The sequence below is a fragment of the Mytilus galloprovincialis genome, chromosome 1, assembly GCF_965363235.1.
Source record: "Mytilus galloprovincialis chromosome 1, xbMytGall1.hap1.1, whole genome shotgun sequence".
Lineage (NCBI taxonomy): Eukaryota > Metazoa > Mollusca > Bivalvia > Mytilida > Mytilidae > Mytilus > Mytilus galloprovincialis.
The window spans coordinates 3469595-3475796 of record NC_134838.1 but is presented as its reverse complement, the minus strand read 5'-3'; positions in this window follow the sequence as shown (position 1 = coordinate 3475796).

Genomic DNA, 6202 nt, shown 5'->3' with positions numbered 1-6202 from the left:
ACCATCGGCCTAATGTAAAAAAAAGTCTTCCAAATCTACATCACCCTCTGGGAGCTTTGATGACCTGTTTTCACATCTTCATCATCCACTAGGGTTACATTACATAAGAACTATTCTCTTCAGTTTCACTGCCAGTTAATTTTCTAAAACGTTTGAGAGATTATGCATTTGACAAAGGAGGCACCAATACATTTTCTGCAATATACAGACTAGTCAGTATTATTTGTGATGTAGCTCTTTTCCGTCTTTTCAAACAGTGGCGTAGATCGGTAATTTTCAAGTGTACGCCATAACCACGGCGAGGGGTTTCACTTTAAGAGTCCCAATCGGATCCAGATGATAACACGGTCGGTTCGAGGAGGGGGAGACCCATTTCTGTCATTAAAAACTTATCAATACATGTAGCGAGTTGAACATACTTTAGAGACTATTTTTTAAATCTTGTATGTTTAATGTATTCATTGTGTTGATCTGGAATCTATTGGTCATTGTGTTAAGAGAAAATATCCAAACCAGTTACTTTGAAATATGTTTAAAAGGACCCGCGTGGTAACGCAATAACTCGACCAAAACCCCTTTTTATGAAAATTTCGTTAATGGATATGAAATGATTAATTTGCATAGATGTTTATGTGCATTATGAAAAAGGCTCTGTTAATTGCTAAAATATAAGTCCGTATGTCAATTGAAAAATGAAAAAAAATACCCTCAAAATGTTGCTTTAGACATAAATCACAAAAAAGCTTTTGCCAATGTTTCATAAAATTTGATGGAGGTTTGATTAAGTAATTGAAGTGTAACAAACTTTAACCACAGACTGTATATCAACTTGTTAACTGCAAATTCCATTTTAGTTAAATACGGGGAAATTAAGAACATGAACTCATCATTATGCTCTGAGTACTCTTTTGAGAATAAAAAAACGTCGGCCAACTTTCGTAAAATTTCATGAAGGTTTGACAAAATTGTTGATATTAAAAACAATTTAACCACATATTGAACCTAAACGTTGACGCCGCCAACAAAATAAAGATTCACTTTTTCTTTTCTACGCGTCATAAATGCCACAGGCTCGTCTTAAATTCAAAGCACATATCAAATCTCAGATTATTATACATTGCTTTAAACAAAAGAAAAGTAAGAAGAATTCCCAGTAGATTCAGACCTTGACTGACAGAAAATGAAGAAATATATAATGGGTTCCATTTGATAAAAAGTAAATTTCGTCACTTTTATTCGCAATTGCAAGCTATTAGAGAAAGATTTACAAGACTGGTGTGCTTTAAAATCAGATCATTTTAATTTATTAAGATTATTTTTTTTTACCAAAATTCAAGTGTACGCCCGGGCGTTTTGACGTAAACGTAGCTACGCGCCTGTCAAACCAGTAAGATCGGAACCTTTACATGAGGAAAAGAGGAAATTCCTTCCTGTTGATTTTGCCAATAGAGGAATTGATGCAATCAATATCGGCAACGATCTACATCACAAGGAAGTAACATCTAAAATTCCTATTTATTTTCAAAATCAATCTGTTCCTATTGTATCCTACAGTTACACTAAAACCATTGCACCTAAAATATTTAGCTACAAACAAGCATTGCAGGACCTTGACTTAGAACAATACTTAAAAAACCCTCCGACATGTGAATGTTCCCACTCGCCTTATAATTACAGCCCCTCTGGTCATGTTATAACTGGAGATCTAAACATAATTCAACATGAAAATCTCCGAAAGGTGATTTCTCATGGTCCTAAGTTTAGAGAACCCCAACACATCAATTGGAACCATAACTTCAAAATAATTATGGATTCCATTGAGGACTACGCCAGAGCATGGGCTAAGCGAGAAGATGTTGAACTGGACACTTTGTCAGAATGGGTTAAAACTATCAGGTCTCTGATAAAACGTCGCATTCACAAGTTGAAAAACTGTGTGAACGATCGACCAAAGTCCGTTTTCAGAGACAAAGAGGCCACGAAATGTCTATCATCTCTTCATGATAAATATGTTGTTGTTCCTGCGGACAAAGCTTCAAATAATATTGTCTTTGTATGTAAATCGTATTACTACGAATGTCTTGTAAAAGAATTGGGTATAAAGGAGCACTCAGGTAATCCTACATACAAAGACATATCATTTGACAAGGATGAGATTTTAGCAAATCATAAGTCCTTCATGGCTTCAATAAACATTACATTGAACACCAAATCGGAGGACTTTAATACCTTGTTTGTATTGGATACCAAAACTTCATAAAATTCCGTACAAACAACGGTATATTGCTGGCTCATCTTCATATTGCACTACAGAATTGTCCATTAGATTGACTAAAATTCTATCCGCAGTGAAAGAGGGTCTTCAGAAATACTGTGAAACTGTTTACTCGCGTAGTGGTATTAACCATATGTGGATTCTTAAAAATTCTAAAGAACTTCTAGACAATTTTAAATCTCGGTCTTTTTCTGAAGTTATTAAACTTTTGATTTTTCAACCCTGTATACCACCATTCCCCATGTGAAATTGAAAAATCGCCTAAAAGAAATAATCCACAATGCCTTTCAACATAAAAATGGTAGCATACGCTATAAATTTATTACTTTGGGATTTCATAAGGCATATTTCGTTAATAGTGACAAACAAAAAGGTAAAACATGCTACACATAAGAACAAGTGGTCAGTATGCTGGAGTTTCTTATCGACAACATATTTGTTGAGTTTGGAGGTAGACTTTTTCAAGAAATTGTCGGCATTCCTATGGGTACGAACTGCGCGCCTCTCCTTGCTGACCACTTCTTATTTTCATATGAATCGGAGTTCCTTCAGACACTTGTTAAAAACAAGAAGATCAAAGAAGCCAGGTTATTTAATTTCACTTTCAGATATATTGATGATGTTCTTTCCATTAACAATCCGAACTTTTCTGATTGGGTTCCATTAATATATCCACCAGAACTAGAAATTAAAGAGACAACAGACACGGCTTCCTCCGCCTCATTTTTAGACTTATACCTCGAATTTGACATACACAGTCATCTTAGTACCAGAATCTATGACAAACGAGACGATTTTGATTTTGAAATTATCAATTTCCCCCACCTTAGTAGCAATATACCAACTTCACCTGCATATGGAATATACATTTCCCAACTTATTCGGTATTCAAGAGCTTGCAGCTCCTACTCAGACTTTGTAAAACGTCACCAATGTCTTAGCAGAAAGTTGATGAACCAGGGGTATGTCAAAGAACGTCTCGTCCTTTTTCTAAAAAAGTTCATTGGAAGGTACCCAGAACTTGTTGATAAATATTCCGTATCAACTTCACAAATAATACACGATGGTCTTGAAGTATAGATTTTGCATACTGACGTTGTTTATCATCTTAATAACGTGTTATATTATTCTTTTATTTGTCTTTATTAATATTACTTTTACTGTTAGGTCTGTTTTTTAGATATCCTTTTTGACTTAACTCTGTGCTTATGTATCCCATCATACTTTGAACGACAAAATTATTTTATGATGTGACTCTGTACCTATGTATCTTGTCATACTTTGAATGACAAAATTATTTTATTTATTAATAGTACTTTTACTGTTGACCCATTTTTTGTGATATACATTTGACTTGACTCTGTACTCATGTATCTCGTCATACTTTGAACCACACTATTATTTTATTTATTATTACTTTATACTGTTTAGTCAGTTTTTGTTATATCTGTTTTGCGTGACTGTATTTATGCATCTTGTCATACGTTGAACGACAAAATTATTTCATGTCTACCTGTGCGAATTTCAAACGCGCAATTTTACACTAGTACTCAAAACCCTCCTTCCTTGATGGGTGCATTTTACATAGACAAATAAAATCGTATAATATAATCAAAATGAGGATGTTAATTTGATGTGTGCTTCTTCGTTACATTTGTTGTTTTTATAGTGATTAATATGATAACACAATGTTGACTGCTGTACCGCTATTTTTGACATTTTTGACTATTGTGTCTGTTTGTTTTGTTCAAGCATCGGTGACAATATAATTGAATGTGATACGACTGTCATACAAGTGAGAGGTTTAGCTAGCTATAAAACCAGGTTCAATCCACCATTTTCTACATTTGAAAATGCCTGTACCAAGTCAGGAATATGACAGTTCTTGTCCATTCGTTTTTGATGCGTTTTGTTATTTGATTTTGCCATGTGATTATGGACTTTCCGAATTGATTTTCCTCTGAGTTCAGTATTTTTGTGATTTTACTTTTCACTCGTAATAACAAATCGGTAATGACCCTCGGTACGTATATAAAATGTGTTTACTATAAAATTGACTGTTAAGTAAAATTAACTATGTAAAACTTCTTATTTTTATTTAGCTTATCTTTTTATTATAATATGATAATAAAATTACCTATATGATCATGTATGAAAGCGTCTTTTTAATGAACGATCATACCATATGAAGAGTTTAGAAGTATTAAAAGTAAACCGTAACAGAGTGTTAATTACCCCGACCATATGAGTATATACCCATATGGGCATGACCATACGCGTATACTCATATGGTCCGGAACAGATATACTAGGCTTTATTCCTAATTGATCGTACCAAACAAGTCATTCTTATGTCGTAACTACAACACCCTTATGTTCTTTATGTCCTAACAACAATACCCTTCCCATTTAACGAATGTGACCTACCGAAGTAGACTATTTACCGGATTTGTAATAACATGAGCAACAAGACGGGTGCCACATGTCGAACAGGATCTGCTTACCCTTCCGGAGCACCTGAGATAGCCTTCCGTTTTTAGTGGGGTTCGTGTTGCGGAGTCTTTGGTTTTCTATGTTGTGTATTCTGTGCTAATATTTGTCTATTTGTCTTTTTATTTTTAACCATGGCGTTGTCAGTTTATTTTCAATCTATGAGTTTGACTGTCCCTCTGGTATCTTTCGTCCCTTTTTCATCGTCAAGGGAGATTCATCAGAGAATTTTACTGTGGTCAGTGGAGTCCCCGAAGAAACTAAACTATAAAGGCAACAGTAACATATCACTATTCAAGTCACAAATCGACTGAGAGAAAACAAATCCGGGTAGCAAACTAAAACCGAGGGAAACACATTAACTATACAAGGTAAACTGCAGAACAACAGAAACAATGAAGTGTAACAAAAATTTCTATACTCGGACCGTTACGATTTCTTGTATTTTATCAACGACATAAACGGCAACATAATTCATAAAAAAAATACCGAAATCAAAGGTATTTCCAAAACGTAAGTCTATTTAATCGACAAGATCAAGAGCTATCCACCAAGGGATCAAGTGAAAAGCAATTGCCATTTTCTTGATTTGATACATGCATCTTCCGAAGAAAAAGGTAGGTACAACCTGGTATTATAGCTAGCTAAATCTCCCACTTGTATACCAATTGTTTTATAGTAACGTTTATATTGACAAAATTGAGCGAGAAACACAAACGGACCTACTGCTCTTAGGTGATAATAATTGGAACACAGGAGGCTAGCCAAACATATGTAAACATACAATGTACAACAAAGACATGCTATGCAAATGACTAGCACACGATTCTTTGCAGAAAATGGCATAGTATACAGAACAAAAACATCACTTGCTGATAGTATTGTACTACAAGAAGATCTTTTCAAACTTACAGAATGTAATTATTGTTGTGACATGGACTTTCACAGACAGAAAAGCAGTGTATAACTCACCAAAACACGCCGATCACCAACACAACACTCACACACGTTTTAGGGACAAATGCTGGAAAGATCAGGGATTATCAAATACTAGTACTTTCGAAATTGACATGTCCCGGAAAAAACACACCTACAGCGTATCAAAAAGAGGCAAACAGCATTCTAAGATTTCTAAAACGCAAGTGATTGAATCTTATAATAGAACAAAGACACGCCTTTGTTGTAATGGTCAAAACTAACTTAGACTGATGTGCAACAGTATAGAGCCCTGCCTGCAAAAAGAGCAGGTGAAAACAAAGTTGCGATGGTCCAGCGTCATGTTCGTTATGCCAAACAACCGTTAGGAGCACCAGTGGAGTGTGTGGCATATTGGAAGAACTTGACTGGGAATCATCGGGAAAAGGAGGAAGAAACTACAACTAACCTTATTTTTACAAAGTGGTTATTGATGCTTTTGGATATACTATGCGACAATTAC